The sequence below is a fragment of the Eschrichtius robustus genome, chromosome 4, assembly GCF_028021215.1.
Source record: "Eschrichtius robustus isolate mEscRob2 chromosome 4, mEscRob2.pri, whole genome shotgun sequence".
Taxonomy (NCBI): domain Eukaryota; kingdom Metazoa; phylum Chordata; class Mammalia; order Artiodactyla; family Eschrichtiidae; genus Eschrichtius; species Eschrichtius robustus.
Window position 1 is genome coordinate 70,909,156 of NC_090827.1, and position 18,523 is coordinate 70,927,678.

General features: G+C 35.8%; 1 protein-coding gene and 1 non-coding gene across 7 annotated transcripts in view; both read right to left on the minus strand.

Annotated features, from left to right (window-relative positions):
* Window positions 1–18,523, minus strand: part of ADGRL3 (adhesion G protein-coupled receptor L3) — a 563,136-nt gene that overhangs the window by 128,476 nt on the left and 416,137 nt on the right. The window lies entirely within an intron of this gene.
* Window positions 3,353–3,459, minus strand: LOC137764521 (U6 spliceosomal RNA). Its single transcript, XR_011074022.1, has one exon. It is a non-coding gene; the product is annotated as a U6 spliceosomal RNA (small nuclear RNA).

Here is an 18,523-nt window from a genome sequence, read left to right on the forward strand (position 1 = left end):
AACGAATGTCTTGTGAAAAGATATACAACTATACCACCATGGTATTTTTCTGAAGACAAGCTTTTTGATCATGATCTCATTCAGGTTTTAACTCAGGTATCAACTGCTCAAAGGGGTCTTCCACTATCAGCATATCTAGGCAGAGTCTCCCACCCTTAAATCCAAGATCTGTTTTGTTTTCTTTGTATCATGTATCATTATCTAAGATATGTCAGATATTTATTTACCTACAGGACTCTCTCACTCAAGATCTCTCACTCAAGAAAAGGCAAGCTTCATGAGGGTGGTGACTGTGTCATTTGTAAGTGCCAAAAACTGTGCCTGGCACATAATAAGTGTTCAATAACTCTTTGCTGAATGATTGCCATCCAGTGAAGATTCACACGTGAGTTTTCTCCCTTTTCACACTAGCAGAAAACAAATCTCTGATTTTATAAGAGCAAAGATTATCTAAGCACAAATGAAAAAACCTATTAGCTAGCCAATGTTATCTGAATCATTATCATTTCAGAGACTGAATGTCACAACGGGCTCCCATTTTAGTACTTATTCACCTCTAATAGAATTATCCATATTTGGGTCTGGCATTCTCACTAGATTATGACGTTCTCAGGGGATACATCATGTTCATTTGTATTTTTCCAGGGTAAATTTTAGTGTCTTGAGACATTTTGGGTATTCAATAAATGCCCATTAAACAAAAATAACCTACTTTTAATATCAAATCATTAATAAAATAGGGAAATTGAAAACATCTTCTTTCAGTTCTATAACTTTTTGTCGTGTCTCCCAAGAAGTCTTCTGAGTGCTGAGATATCAGCATGGTTTGGAAGGAAGGCAGGGTGAATTACAGGGAATTAAGGAGAAAAGCAGAAGCACAGGTTATTGTAGTGAATGCAGATCACTATGCATAATGACAATATATTCTGTAAAAAGCTTTCCACAATGTTTTATTTATTTATTTTGGGGTTTTTTTGGCTGAGCCACGTGGCCTGTGGGATCTTAGTTCCCTGACCAGGGATTGAACCCATGCCCTCGCAGTGAAAGCACAGAGTCCTAACTACTGGACCACCAGGGAATTCCCCAAAATGTTTTAAAATGTACCAAAGCTCACTTTCAATGCAACTCAATGAGGTTTTATTAAATATGTATGATATGCAAAGAACTAGGGAAGTCACTGTTGCGTGAGGTTAGGAAAAATAAGGAAAACATGGGATCTGTTCTCAATTTGCCTATACTCCAAAGCAGAAGGTTAAGCACATCACATGGGACAAAAAGTAATGAATTCTTGCTGAGGAGGATCAAGAAAAGATCCCAGAGGTGTTTGGTTTCGAGTGGGACACTAAAAGATGAATAAACTTTCTTTAACTATGATGAGGAAATTTGAAGCTAAGGAACATAACAAGCAAGTTGATGATTAAAAAAAAAAAAAAAGAAGGTACCAAGGCAAGAAATTTGTTGGGTTTGGGGTGAGGAGCATGTATTGTGCATGGAAAGATAGTTTAAAGGATGAGTACAGTGAGAGAAATGGTAAGTAGAAGTCAGATTTTAGAAGATCTGCAGTATGATAGAAGTTTGGGCTTTATTGTGTAGAAAATGTACAGCCATTAAAGATATTTAAGCAAAGGAGTTATAAGTTTAGATCTTAAGTTCTTCAGTTCATTTATTATATTTTTAAGTTCTCTTGTGTTAAAATAAAGCAAAGATTTATATATATGCAGATTATCATTAGGCAGCCCATTAGAAAGTTAAGAGAAAATGTTTCCTACTAGTAGATAAATTTAAATTAATAAATTGCTGACATCCTTTAGAAAAAGTGCCTAGTAACATGAAATTTTAGTTTACTCTTTACTTCCACATCTTTGTTTTATGATGTGTTCTCCTGAATGCAATATTTCTTTATCAATATATACAGTAATCATGCTGAACACTTATTTTCTCTTACTATATTATACATATGGTTATGTTTAAATATATTTCATGTATAAATTTCAGGATATATAGAGAAAGAGAAATAAGTCTTCAGGTCTTCTCTACTCCCATTTCTTGCTTTCTCACTATATATATATGTATATATGTGTGTATAGAGAGAGAGAGAGAGAGAGACTCTACATTGATTTATAATTAAAAAAATAAAAACAACTTTTCTTTCATTCTTCATTTTTGACTTCTTGATATAAAGTTTATTAGTTGAGAATAAAATAAAATAGAGTAAAAGTTTACAATCATTCCTGAATAAGGCACATTGTACTCCAATTTATGTTTTGACATTGATTCGAATCGAAAATTTAAAGGTCAAATGTTAGAAGTCTTCAAAACAGTTTTAAACTTGCAGGTTTTTTATTAGAAGTCAAGATGAGTGACTGATATTTACACATCTGATCAATAAACCTAAGGTTCTTTTTATAATTACTGTCATTTAATATTACTAAGCATATAAAAACCACTAATCTCTGAACTCCCTTTTACATTACAGTGAAGAGTTGGCATTTTCAAGTCTTAAATTAGATTGCATAACACGACTGACCTTAATATAGTAATAAGAACCTTTAGTAGTAGAACAAGGTGAAACTAAAATTTCATAGAAATGACTCTGCCTCTTCAAGAAATCCCTTGTTATTTAAAAATGTATTATTTTTAGCAAACTGTAATTGTATTATTTTTAAAATCTTATTTAGAGTTAAATGATTGAACACTGTCAAATCTACATTGTGTTATAGGAATTAAATGGAGCTATAAACTTGACTCAAACATTTTTCTAACTCAACATTCATTCTACAAATATTAACTAAGTACCTTCAATTGGGATACTGCAAGAGGGACGGATATTCTCCCTTCCCTCAAAGTGATAACAATATAGTGAGGCCACTAAATAAAATACGACATGACAAGCATTATAATAGCGGAAACACGGCGTTCAAGCTTTGTATTAGGCTCCATGAAGTAGAATTCCAAGCTTAAATACAACATTGACCAAACAGCCAAGGGGTAAACATGTGTTTATACATACAGAGGTGAAAGAGAATAGGCATCTCAGAGGAACTGAAAAAAAATTCCTTACAGTAGAGCAGAGTGCAAAGGGTTCAGTGACAAGATTAGTAAGTGAAGGCTAGTTTTCAAAGAGGCTTGCAAACCTTGTTAAGATATTTGCAATTCTTCCAAAAGGCACCAAGAAGTCACTGAAAAATTTAAGGTAGGGGAGTGATATAAAATACAATGGTTAATATTTACTGAGTGTGTTCCAGACTGTCATCTAAATGCTTTATATGCATCAGCTCCTTTAATTTTGAGAATAACCCAAAGAGGTAGAAGTAGTTATTATTCCCATCTTGCAGTGAGAAAATTGAGACTCAGAGAAGTTTTTTTTTTTTTTTTTCTTCCTGTCTTCCTTATGCAGGGGCCATGCTAATCTTCTCTGTATCGTTCCAATTTTAGTATATGTGCTGTTGAAGCGAGCACGAGACTCAGAGAAGTTAACTTGCTAAAGGTTAATTAGTTAACATAGGGCAGAATCAGGGTTCAAATCCATGTATTCTGCTCTGGGAATGGAGAAAAATAGAGATTCAAAAAATATTTAAAACAATTTGTTGATTAATTAACAGTTGGAAAGGGAAATGAAGTGAAATGCACAGAATTTGGGGGTAGACAATGAGGTGGTACTCACTTAAAATGGGAATAAAGGAAAAGGAGCAAATTTTTGATCATTAAAAGGTAGAGGATGTAAGTACATACTGGGGGAGAGACTGCAAAACATGATGAATTCACGTTTGTCTATTTTGAATGCAAAGTACTTGAATTGAATTAATTTAAAAGGTCTAGAGAAGACTTGTAGGGGAGAAAAGTAACCTTCCACTACCCTCTTAGGTTTGGTGACGAGACCTGAGAATTAAACTGACATAGAGTAACAGGAGAAAAGCACACAAATTTTATTTAATACAAGGGAAACTTCATAGGAAAAATAAAGACCTGAAGAAGTAGTTAGGACTGAGAGTTTACCTGCTTTTTTAACCAGAGAATGATAAATTTGTGATGAAGTGTAAACATAAAGGAAAAGGGATTAAGCTATTAGGGGCAGTAAATTGTGGGAAAGTGACTAGGAAATACATGGGGGAAGCCAGTGGAAAATAAGGGTTATTTTCATTTTTGTACATTTTTTTGCTCAGATCCATTTTGGCATTGACTCCCACTCTCTGGTGATAAGAATGTTCTTCTCTTCCTGGCACATGGAAATTTTACGATCTGCTTTTAGATAGAAAGGGGGGGATCAGAAAGCCCTTCTTCATCTGCTGTTTCTCAATTGCCTTCAGTTCAAAATAATCAATGTGCCAAAGTGACAGGGTTTGGGGTGGGATATTCTTAACCTCTTCAGTCTGCAGTTTACTAAGATATCTGCTCTTGGCATACAGGTTTAGGCATCATAAATTCAGGAAGCTCATTGAAGCCACTGAGATGTCTGACATTACCCAGATAAACTGAGTAGAAGGAGAAGAACTGATGACTTTATCATTAGAAACACTAATGATAAAGAAGAAAACGTAGAAAGAATAGTCGACAACTGAGATGAAGAAAGAGTAAGTAGCCAGAAGAGTGTGGTATCACAGAAGTCAAGGGAAGATTGTTTCCATCAATTTCAAAATGAACTCAATCATAAAAGTATCAAAAAAGCCCTTCTTGAAATAATAATAACTCTAGATTTTTTTCTGGGTAACTAGTAAAATGGTTGCAAAATAAAGAGTAAAGCTATGGAGAAGTTGCTTTTGAAGGATAATCAGTTCAATTTGAAGTATCTTTACTTTGAAGTAGGACATTTATTCATTCAATAAGTATTTCTTGAGCATTTAATATGTCCCAATACTGTTCTAGACTCTTGAGATACATCTTAAACAAAGCAGAAAAGGGGAAAAAATCCTAGAACTAAACGTTCTGGCAAGGAAAGTAAACTTAAAATCAGATAGATTTATCTATCTATCTATCTATCATCTATCTATCTATCTATCTATCTATCTATCTATCTATCTATCTATCTATATATCATCTAACTATCTAGTAAAATAAAAGTAAAATATACATGATAGGGGGATCTAGAGTTAGGGGTAGGGTTGAGGACAGGTTAGCTTGTGATTTTACCTAGGATGGTCCAGTGGGCCTCCTTGAAAGTGTAAAAATTTAAAAAAGACAAAGTTGCTGAGAGAGTTACCCATGCAGATATTTGGAGGAGATATTCCAATCAGGGAAACAAACAGAATAAAAGTCCACAAGTGGAAACATTCTCTGCATGTTCCAAAACCTTAAGGAGGCCCATGTTTGGAGCTTTTAACAGAAAACAGGAGGGGTGGGACTGAATCACATCAATTGAGTAGGCAAACACTGCACAAAAGCGTAGTTTTCAGGTAAAGATTGGGAATTCAGTTATAAATGGAGGTGTCAGAAAAAAAAATGTGAAGATGTTGAGAAGTTAGCTTGAAATGAATTTTGGAGTTCAGAGAAGTGGTCTGTGCTGCAGATAACATTTGTGAGACTTAGGCACATAAGTGCTATTTAAATCAATGAGCTCACCAAGGGAGTGTGGGGACAAAGAGAAAACAAGAATAGACTGAGCTAGGAGGCACTCCAACCCAAGGGTTTGGGAGAAAAGGAACCAGCAAAGGAGACTGGAAAGAAGCATCAAGAGGAGGAAAACCAAGAGAATGAGCTGTCCTGATGAGAATGTATCAAGGAAAAGGGAGTGGGGAGTGATCAACAGTGTTGGATGTTTCTGATTGGTTAAGTATGATGGATTGACAACTGACTACTGAGTTTAGCAGCATGAAATCCTTAATGACCTCAGAAGTGCAGTTGCAATAAGGTAGTGAGGGCAAAAGCCTGATGAGGTGAAATCAAGAGAGAATATGAGGAGAGGGATTGGTGATAGTGAGTGTAGACAAGTGTTTTGAGAATTTCTACTGCAGTGGAAATACCAGCAAGCAATCGGAAACATTAGCCGGAAGCCTCAATTAAAAGGTAAATATTTAGAAGTCACCTTTTGTGTGCTAAGTAGAATTTAAATGGTATCGGGTTATAGAAATAAAAGCGGCACTGTTCCTTTCCAAGGAGCTCCGAGATACAAAAGTGAACAGACATTAAAATATAGCTAGATAACATTTAGAGAAGAGCTAACACCCATCTTTCTCAAACTCTTCCAAAAAATTGCCGAGGAAGGAACACTCCCAAACTCATTCTATGAGGCCACCATCACCCTGATACCAAAATCAGACAAAGATACTATAAAAAAGGAAAATTACAGACCAATATCACTGATGAATATAGATGCAAAAATCCCCAACAAAATACTAGCAAACAGAATCCAACAATGCATTAAAAGGATCATACAACAGGATCAAGTGGGATTTATCCCAGGGATACAAGGATTCTTCAATATATGCAAATCAATCAATGTGATACACCATGTTAACAAATTGAAGAAGAAAAACCATATGAACATCTCAATAGATGCAGAAAAAGCTTTAGACAAAATTTAACACTGATTTATGATAAAAACTCTCCAGAAAGTGGGCATAGAGGGAACCTACCTCAACATAATAAAGGCCATATAGGACAAACCCACAGCAAACATCATTCTCAATGGTGAAAAACTGAAAGCATTTCCTCTAAGATCAGGAACAAGACAAGGATGTCCACTCTCACCACTATTATTCAACATAGTTTTGGAAGTCCTAGCCACCACAATCAGAGAAGAAAAAGAAATAAAAAGAATACAAATTGGAAAAGAAGAAGTAAAACTGTCAAACTGCATACACTGTTTGCAGATGACATGATACTATACATAGAGAATCCTAAAGATGCCACCAGAAAACTACTAGAGCTAATCAGTGAATTTGGTAAAGTTGCAGGATACAAAATTAATGCACAGAAATCTCTTGCATTCCTATACACTAATGATGAAAAATCTGAAAGAGAAATTAAGGTAACACTCCCATTTACCATTGCAACAAAAAGAATAAAATACCTAGGAATAAACCTACCTAGGGAGACAAAAGACCTGTATGCAGAAAACTATAAGACACTGATGATCGAAATTAAAGATGATACCAACAGATGGAGAGATATACCATGTTCTTGAATTGGAAGAATCAATATTGTGAAAATGACTATACTACCCAAAGCAATCTACAGATTCAATGCAATCCCTATCAAAGGAAACCATAAACAAGACAAACAGATAACTCTTAAAATGGGAGAAAATATTTGCAAATGAATCAACAGACAAAGGATTAATCTCCAAAATACATAAATGGCTCATGCAGCTCAATTAAAAAGAAAAAAAAAACAAACCCAATCCAAAAATGGGCAGAAGACCTAAATAGACATTTCTCCAAAGAAGACATACAGATGGCCAAGAAGCACATGAAAAGCTGCTTAACATCACTATTAGAGAAATGTAAATCAAAACTACAATGAGGTATCACCTCACACCAGTTAGAATGGGCATCATCAGAAAATCTACAAACAACAAATGCTGGAGAGGGTGTGGAGAAAAGGGAACCCTCTTACAGTGTTGGTGGGAATGTAAATTGATACAGCCACTATGGAGAACAGTATGGAAGTTCCTTAAAAAACTAAAAATAGAATTACCATATGACCCAGCAATCCCACTACTGGGCATATACCCAGAGAAAATCATAATTCAAAAAGACACATGCACCCCAATGTTCATTGCAGCACTATTTACAATAGCTGGGTCATGGAAGCAACCTAAATGCCCATCGACAGACAAATGGATAAAGAAGATATGGTACATATATACAATGGAATATTACTCAGCCATAAAAAGGAATGAAATTGGGTCATTTGTAGAGATGTGGATGGATCTAGAGACTGTCATACAGAGTGATGTAAGTCAGAAAGAGAAAAACAAATATCGCATATTAACGCATATATGTGGAACCTAGAAAAATGGTACAGATGAACCACTTTGCAGGGCAGAAATTGAGACACAGATGTAGAGAACAAACGTATGGACACCAAGTGGGGAAAGCAGCAGGGTGTGGGGGTGGTGTTGTGATGAACTGGGAGATTGTGATTGACATGTATACACTGATGTGTACAAAATGGATGACTAAGAAGAACCTGCTGTATAAAAAATAAATTAAATTAAATTAAAAAATATATATAGCTTGATAATTGCTGTAATAAGAGGAAAAGCAAGGATGTATAAGAGGGCATTTATCCAGGCTAGGTGGGAGAAAGAATGCTTCTTTAGAGTCACTGGCTTATAAAGTAGGTGTTGGCAGATAAGTCAACGTTACTGAGAAGAAAGGATGGAGAAAGGAGAACAAATATAGAAGTAATCCAAGCAGAACATAACTGTGACTAAAAAGGCACAGAGACATGAACTGCAAGTACCTAGGTGGTTTGGGAGTGTAGAATCTAGGAATATGGAAGGGGCCAGCTAAAGGTATGGGAAATCAGGTATGGGAAAAGAGGAGTCAAATTCTCAAACACTGTAGTCCAAAACAGGAAATTTTTTCTTTAGTGAAAAAGAGAGTAATGGACAGTCTTTGAGTGGGATCAAGTCTTAATCAGATTTACATCTTTAAAACATTACTCAGCATTAGGGAGAATGGAATGACAAAATTTCTAAGTGTTTAAAGTGGTTGATTAACGTTTTTTGAACATTACCTACATAAAGGTGATAACTGAAGCAGCAATAATGGATATCAGAGGAAAACTAAATTTGTAACCAAATTAATCTTGCAAAAATCTACTGTCACGACCCTAGTTAAAACTCTTCAATGGCATTCAGAATCTTGACTCCTTCCCATAGCTTTCCTAGCCCTGTATTCTCCTTCAACCCATTGCTTCAGGCATATTAGCCTTCTTTCTATTTCCAGAACTCTCCAACCTCACTTGGCCATGATGGGTGACCTCTGATTCTGGAATGCTTTTTATCCAGATAGGCACATGGCTGATCTCATACTGCCAGGAGTCAGCTGCACTGCCATATCCCAGATACATACAGTCTAAAGTAACCAAGCAGTTACTTTAACTCATGATTCTGTTTTAATTCTCTGCATAGTACTTTGGCCATTATCTTCTTTTATTATTTTGATTGCTCTACTGTCTATTTCCTTCCCAAACTCCAGTTTGCTAAACTAGGATGTGAGCTCTGCAAGAGTAGTAATCCTGTCTGCCTTCACCTTTGAATCATTGCACCTGGAACAGTGCCTGAAGCACAGGAGCTCAACAAATACTGTCTGAGTGAGTGAATGAGTGAATACTTCTATGCTCTTCTTAAAGTATACACACTAATTATTTTAAATGGAAAATATATTTTCTGACTTTAAAAAGGACAACCTTGCAGGAAAGTCTGAAAAACTGTCACAGCCTAGAGAAGCCTAAGGAGATATGATGTTTAAATGTAATGTGATGTCCTGATAGGATCCTGAAACAGAAAAAAGGCATAGGTAAAAACTAAGTGAATCTGAACTATGCATTTTAGTTAATAATAATATATCAATCCATATTGGTTCATTAATTATAATGAATGTACCATACTAACGTAAGGTAGTAATAATAAAGGAAACTCTGTGTGTAGGAGGGATATATGGTATTGGAACTCGATACTAACTGACCAATTTTCTGTAAGTCTAAAACTTTTCCAATAAATAATCTGTACTAGTAAAAAAAAAAAAATTAAAAAGTATACGTTGTGAACAGTTGAAAATACATAAGTATATACATTAAAACTGGAAAGTCTATTTATGGAATAACACCCACCTCTCCCAAAAAGAATTTCTTTGACAGTTAGTTGTGGACCCCTCCAGACTCGTAAATATTTACACATACATACAAATAGATGTGATCACCATAATAACGTTATTTGTTTGGTTTTGCCTGCTTGCCTTTTTTTTTTTTTTCTTTTTTTTTACTTGATACTGTACTGTACCCATCATTCTAAGTCAATACGAGATCTACCTCATTCTTTCTGTGGCTAAAGATTATTCCACTGGTGCAGCATTTTATTCAACCGGTTTCCTACTGATACAGTTAAGTTTTTTTGTTGATATAAACTGTGATACAAGTGTACCTTGTGATCATCTCTATATGTTTATTCTTTTCAGTGGTGGCATGCTACCACATAATGTGGGTCTGCCACAGCTATTCCCAAAGTCCTAGTTGTAGGTAAAGAGAACAGCACTGTTTTGTGATTGTATGACAAAATTTATAAAGAAACATTATAGAAACATGGATGTGAGTAAAAATAGTCTTCTCTGGTAGGATATTTAAGAGGCTAGTAACAGTAAGCAAGGAGATCTGAAAGACTGGGGAGAGAGGCAGGGGAGAGGCAGGGTTGCTTGCACCACACAACTCCAAGGGGGCACCACTGAAATAGGTCACAACGTCAGTGGCGTGCCCCAGAGCTAGCAATGCAGCAGCCTCAGTGGGAAGGAGCCATATCTATTATTACTACTTTTTGAATTTTAAACCATATACCTATATTAGCTATTCAGAAATAATCTGAAATAATTTTTTTCCTTTTAACAAAAATGATTGCTTTCAGACTATAACTATAAGAGAACAATCAAAAGAACATTTTAATCTACACTTAGGGTTTAAAAGTAACCACTGGTATTGTCATAACTCTATGGTAGATTATTACATCAAAACTGGATGAATATATCAATATGTACCATTAAATACATTATATTTTTGGTTTCATCTAAGAATACTATTTGTCCAATAATTCTCTTGTTTTAGATATAGAATCACTGGACTTTAATAGATACAGTTATGCCCAGCTGCAAAAGTATACCTATTAATGAAGCATTTAGCTATGCAAAGCTAAATCCCTTGGGCTATCCCTGAGTAGCCCAAGGGATATGGTCAGAAGTAGGGGAAATGGTCAAATATAGTTGGGTGAGACATTTGGAAAGTTCTAACAGAGATGAATATTTTAGTTACTTGTCCTTATCCTTCTTTCTACGTAAAAATTAGCATGGATGCTAAGTAACCATCTTGTCATTTTGAGGAAGGAAACCCATGTGCTAAAGACAATAGAGCAGAAAAGCAGATGAAGCCTTGGTCTCTGATACGGAGTTTTCATGCTAATCCTGAACTGTTTCGGCTGCATTTCCTTTTTACTTAATGAAAATAAAGCCCTAGTTTAAGTTGTCATAGCTAAGTTTCTGTTACTACTGGCTGATAAGGGAAAATATCAGAATTATAACTCTGTTGGGAGCAATATTAAAAAATCATTTGTTTGGTTCCAAGCCATCAAGGAACTTCTCTACTGCAAATGACAACTTAAAACTTCCATTGCTTTCCTGACCTGTACCAGAAATGCTAATGATAGTTTCAGAAAGTAGGACCTTAAATCTGTAATCCTATTTTAAATGTATTTTTTCCTTCTGGTTAGGTACATGATCATAATGCTGTTAAAGAAATAGCAAAGTAAATTGATGTGCATTCTCTTGTGTTTGTGTATAAATTATATCTATTTATATTCTATGTATTTAAAACTTTTCTGAAAGTAAACTCATGTTCGGAAAGCAATGATGCATTAGAATGGACTTTAAATAAACAATTTTACAATTAAGTAGTTATCTAGGCTTTGATCAAGAAGTTATAAGAGAGAACAAAATAAAATTTGGTGAAAAGAAGTGAGAAAATACTTTTGTTTTAAGTGAAAACATTTTATTTAAAAACAAAAGGGCTTTTTTTTTTTCACCCTTATTAGAATTACTTCCTGAAGCATTTACAAGCCATGTATATACAAACAGCAGCTGGAACATTTTGTTTACTTATAGGAAATGTGCGAACTGGAAGTCAGAAATGACTTTGTAAAGTGGCCGTCTCTGCCTGACCTGACACATTAGCCATGGGAATTTTGAGAGATTCCCAAAATGATGTTCTTTGCACGTCAAAGCAGGAACTCCAATATCAACATCTGTCATTGTCCTTTGGAGGTTTTCAAATTATTAGATTTATGAACTGACCTACCTATGCTCTTAAATAATAACCTGAATAATTTACACTGCTTACATTACATATGGTTTTACTATCTTTTGATTCAACAATTGCTTTACAACAGCATTTAGTGACTGCAATTTATAGAAAAGAATTCTTATATCTTCTTTATCTAAAGAAAACTACTCTGCTTTGTAGATGGAAGTTACTTTCTTTGATCTCAAAGTCTTTTAGAAATAGGTTCAGGGCACCAGAAACATGCAGGGTGCAGATTTATATTTTTTCTCTTACTGACTCAAATCAAGTGCAGATTTATCAAGCTGTGAAATATATTAAGTTCACAAGGTTTTAACAAAGGGTTACCAAACCTCAAGAACCTGGTGTGATTCAAACTACTTTCAGATGTCCTTTTAATTATATTAAATGAAAGTTTGGGTTGGCTTTGATGCTTATGGGCAAACATCGAAATCTCCTGAAAGAGCTGCTAAAAGTACTCCCCGTTGCTGCAGTTAATATACTACATTGTATGCACACCACTAGCCAATTTATTCTAGCCACTTTAACAAGGATATCCAGCCTGACAGGCCACACAGAATAGTATCACAAGTCAAGCAAAGCACAAATCATTAGAGGACTCAGAAAGTCGTTTGACATGCACCATGGAGCTCTTTGTCACACAGCCAATTAAGTGACCAAACAAGAAACTTGAAAATACTCATTACTTTCTTCCTAGCAGTATAAATGGTGGTTAGAATCTTTCTTGTCTCATGCACCAAAGGCACACAAGTAAAACTGGCATAATTCAATCTGCACTTTGTCAAAGGTGCAAGTAGCAACTTTGGTTCACAGAAAAGTCTGCATTACAGACAAAAAAATGAAAGCAATAGGTAAAAATGTTTATGCAGTACATATAATAATATAGATATCTGGGCTTTGGATTTTTTTTTTTTTTTAATAGCTACTTTATTTATTTATTTTTTTAGCTGTGTTGGGTCTTTGTTTCATGCGAGGGCTTTCTCTAGTTGCGGCAAGCGGGGGCCACTCTTCATCGCGGTGCGCGGGCCTTTCACTATCGCGGCCCCTCACGTTGCGGGGCACAGGCTCCAGACGCGCAGGCTCAGTAGTTGTGGCTCACGGGCCCAGTTGCTCCGCGGCATGTGGGATCTTCCCAGACCAGGGCTCGAACCCGTGTCCCCTGCATTGGCAGGCAGATTCTCAACCACTGCACCACCAGGGAAGCCCCAGAATTTTTTTAAATTCATCAAAAGTTGACATTACTTTTATCGTTGAAAAGCTGTATCAGCACTTCTGAGCAGATTCAGCAGCACTTGACATCATTTCCTCCTCCATGAAACAAGAACTTGAGTTGACTCCTGGGTGCCATACTCTCCAGGTCCTCCTCCTTCCTTAAGGCTGGTCGTTACTCTCTACTGTGGTTCCTCTTCCTCTCCCTGACCTCATCATATGACAGTGTCCTGGGGCTCAGCTCTAGATTCTCTTCTCTTTCTACACTCATTTCCTTGATGAATTCATCTAGTACATTGGCTGAAAATGCCACTCTAAGTGAAACATTACTCAGTGATGATGTCTAGCTTGACCTCTCAGGTAAATTTCAAGCTCGTATATCTAACTGCATATTTACCATCAATATTGCATATCTAATAAGAATCTCAAACTTAACATGCCCCTGAGTGAAGTTCTTTTCGTGCTCCTCCCAAATTGGTCACAGATTGACTATCTCAATAAACGGTGACTGCATCTTTCCAGTTGCTCAGTCAAAACACTTGGTGTCATTCCAACTCCTCTCTATCTCTGACACTTCACATACAACCCCTTAGCGAATCCTGTTTGTTCCACTTAAAAAAATTCCCAAAGCTGAAGAATTATCTCAGCATCCCGCACTCATATCCGGTTCCAAGTGAATGTTGTTATTGCCCAAATGGTCACCCTGTTTCAGCCCTTACTTTTCCTGCTAGAATCTCTTCTCCACTTTGAAAACACATCACATCATGTCATACTTCTGCTCAAAAACCTGCAGTGGCTTCCTGTGTGTCTATGAGTAAAAGTTGAAGTCCTTACGATGGTCTATCAGATCTGGGCCCTCGCTGCCCCACAGATTAATGTCCTGCTACCCTCTTCTCTTTCACTCTCCTCCAGTTGCATTCGCTTCCTGGACAACACAGGCGTATTTCCACCTCAGAAACTTTGTTTTCTCTGCTGGAATGCTTTTTCCTGCATATCTTCACAGCTCACTCCTTCAGAGTTTTTCTGAAATGTCACCTCAGTGATGCGTTTCTTGCTCTTATTTTTCTCTGTAACATTTATCATCATCTCACATACCATGTATTTCACATACTTAGCATACTGTTTATATTCTGCTACTGGACACTTCACCCCAGGAGAGAGAGCAGGGATTTCGGCCTGTTATGGGCACTGCTATATTCCCAGTACTGATAAAATCACTGGGCACATGTGCTGAACTAGTAATTCTTGAATGTTTTTGTTGTTAACTACTATGTGATGTTTTTTACAGTTGAAGATAGAGATTGCTTTTACACTGATGGTACCTAGGATACAGATTTCTAGTGGATAATGAAGGTGAAACAAACAAAATAAATAAATAAAATAAACAAAAAAGCAAACTATAATTCCAAACTGAAATAAAAAGAGAGCTTATTACAAATACTTGGTAAGATTTAAAGAACACATAGACTATCTGCCTTTGAAAAAAAAGGAAAGAAAAATTTAAGGAAGGATGGGAAGAAGGGAGGAAACCAGGTATGCATGTATATGTGTCTTTTTAAAAAAATGTGCATCTATTTACCAATTTTTTCTGATCAGTTCTCAGCCCGACTATGCAAATAATAGTAGGTTCCAAAGAATGACTCAAAAGATTCACATCAAAAACTGTATGTACTTATATTTCCCATTAAGCAAGATCGACTGCAGACTCTAAGGAGTCCATGCCACCTCTGAGATTTGGAGGACAAAAGAAACTGCTGATAAATATAAGTTCTGGTTACATTTATAGAACATGAAGGCAGTTGTTCTTAAGCTATTTGAGGTCACACTCTACTCTCAGATTCTCATGAAAAACACCGACCTCTCTTTGGAGCCATATAATTTTTTTATTCGTTCATGGATTACCCTCCTAAAACTTCCCCTGCCCCCATTCCACCACTAGAGTTAAGAACTTATGCAATTCACATGTACTTGGATGGTTATAATCAAAAAGAGAAAATAACAGTGCTGCTGTAGATGTGGAGAAATTGGAGCCCTCACGTATTGCTGGTGGAAATGTAAAATGGTGTGGTCACTTTGGAAAACAGTTTGACTGTTCCTCCTTTAACATAGAGTTAGAATATTTTCTACTTGCTTTTTTCTTCTCTCAATATGATAATTTTTAAATCACAGTCTCCTCTGAAAACCAAATGACCTCAAAGTAAATTATGTTTGTATTTGACCTGGCTATAGGAGTACAAAATAATCACCACACAGCCATTTGAGCTCAATCTCAAAAAAAAGGAGAAATTAAAAAAAAATTGTTATACTTTATACCATTCCTGAAATACAGTACCATAAATCAATAAATATAAACCAAATAATATATCTTGACTTCTAACACCAAATAATGTCAGTTCCGCAATCACATTATTTTGGCGAATGAGAGCATGAGTTTCTGAATCAGGAAGACCTAACTTTGAATTCAGGAGCCCCTCAATTATTACTGTGTAATTCTGTGAAAGTCATTTAATGCTTCCTGTGCCCCATTTTCTCTACTTTAAGAATAGCAATAACTTATATCATAGGGTTGTTTTGAATATTAAGTAAGAATTTATGCAAAATGCTTTGCACAATAATGGCCACAGTGCCTAATAAACATATTTATTCTTCATAATAAATCACTGTTATTCTTAATCATGATGTTGAAGAAGCACTGGATGCACATCAGGATAGCAGCATTAGTGCCACTGGTGCTAGTTGTGTGACCTTGGTCCAGTCATTTCATCTCTCCAGATCTCAACTCACTCATCTTCATCTCTAAGGTCCCTCCTTGTAATATTATATCATGGTAGCTACTTAATATGCATATGTAACACAAGCCTTATTTGTTTTCTCTGGCATAAAACTTAAAACCCTCTCCTAAATGAAGGTATGCATTATGCCTGCAATACGGTAACGCTATTTTTACTATGACATGTCAATATCTATCTTTTGATAGTCAACAAGGATTTTAATGTAATCTAAAATTACAACTAAATAAAGAAAAATAAAATATATTTGACCCAATTTTTTGTTTTTGTTAAAATTCTTGAGACAAAAGAATAATGGGTTTTAGGAGATTCACATATTATGTAAAAAATCAAAGCAACTATCTTTTAATTGTTCACCTACAGATGAGTTATCAGAGCTGATGGCTGACAGTCCAGATTTCACTTTTTTTGTGTGTGTGTGTGGAATAAAAAGTGGGAAGCAAGAAATAAAAAATAGATCTAGATTATTCATAAAATAGACACTATTTCTAAACAATTAAAAGCTAAATGTGTTTAGGTGGTCAAAATCAAACCTAGGAGAATCACTGCTTGTGCCCATGGAAAGGAATTTTTTTTTTTTTAAGAATCTTGTGATAACTAAATAATAATCTTTTTTCAAATTTAATGCATAAAACATTTCAAATGTATTTCATACCTCTTTCATAGGTAGCCTAGAATGTGCTCTGAACATAGAAATAATAGGGAACATAAGTCTTTAAAATTCAAATAGACTAAAGTTTAAGGTATTATTCACTCTAGAATTTCATAGAATAATGATCTACAATAAAAAGAACAGAAATAATGCTGTGTTATAGTGAGCACAGCATTTCTGCTTCACCAATATTCTGTTTGTATTTGGTCTTATCAGATGTTTAGTCAATAGCTGAAACATTTATTCATAGCCAGTCAATTACAACACCAGGAAATCAGCTACTGAATAAACTGTGCTATTAATTTTCCATCAGAGATTCATGTTTGAATGACCATGCATTTCATAGATTTAAATACTGAAAGGCTAATTATCTCCAAGGCCCCATTAAAGGGATAGCATAGATTGCAATAAAAAACAATCCTAATATTGCTCAAAAATGATCCTCAGCTTTCAATGCTGAAGAGTACTTCAATTTCTCTGTCTATGGCACACACTAAGCAATATATATACATAAACCTCCCCAAGCAATTTCTTTCCCAAAACCTTAGAAAAATAAACCTGAACAGCTTCTTATATACAAAGATTCATTAATTTATAAAGTTAAATGCAAATTAAAAGCTTTTCTTCCTAATCTCTGTTCAATGTTCAAATTATTATTTTTTTCCTTTTAAATGACTGTGTCACAAAATGCCCTTATTGTGAATAAACTGATACTGTGTATTTTCTGGACTACTAATCTGAGAACCTGCGATTTGGGTCTTGAAGGCATCTCTCTTCATAAATGTAGTTGGCCTTCCCCTTAAAAATGCTATGATATATACACATAGGGAATAAAGTTGACAGTCACACAGTTTCATATTTTTTCTTCCTTCTGATAAAGTTAATTTGTATTTTGGGACCCACAATATGGAGGCCGCCCCAGTGGTCTGGTCCACATCACAAATCTAAATCTGCACTTATGGGAAATGACTGTCAAGGAAACCTCACATACACTAATCACAATCCTCCAACTCAGCGTTAGCTAGCTCACCTTACCCTAGAAAACAGGACCTGCTAGCCTTATAAGGAAATCCCCAACCTCCTTGCCAATCGCGCCCTGTTTAGAGTTGTCTCTATAAAACCCACTCTTGTCCAACGTCCCTCAGGGAGAATGCACCACTGATGGTGAGGCACTTACTGCCTCAACCCATGGATTGCTTTCCCTTGAATAAAGCACATCAAAGTCATTACTAAATAGCTTTGTCATTTTAATTTGTCATTTGACCTTGCCTGCCTTTGTTCCTCCCTCCTCTCCTCCCCTCCCCTCCCCTCCCCTCCCCTCCCCTCCCCTCCCCTTCCCTTCTCTCCTCTCCTCTCCTTTCCTCTTCTCCCCTCCCCTCCCTTCTTTCCCTTATTCTAAAAATAACTATGAAGCTTGCTTCTGGGATTCTTTTTCACAAAGATCTCATAAACAGTAGAAATGTTTTTTATCTTGCTTAGAAACAAATTACAACATGTGAACTGGAGGAAAAATTACACTTACATTCAGATTCATGTGTTTATAATAAGTGGAAGAGTAAGATCGCCACAGCTTGTCTTGATTAATTTGGCACAGAAGCATGATATTCCAAGTATCCTGGAATTGTTGTCTTATTTGATTGAGTGTCATTTCTGGATGACTTGCTACTCAAATATTAGCTAGACCAACATAGGAATGAAATGTTTTCATACCCACCTCTCTGAAGAAATTAGAGATTTATTATATATTGCACCCAACTCACCTTTCAGTGATGATCAAAATTCTCACACCCAGAGTTGCACCTCTATGCTAGTCTGGGCTTCTCTTGTATGATAGAGCACTGGCACTGTCAAATTTCTTTTTAGCACATAC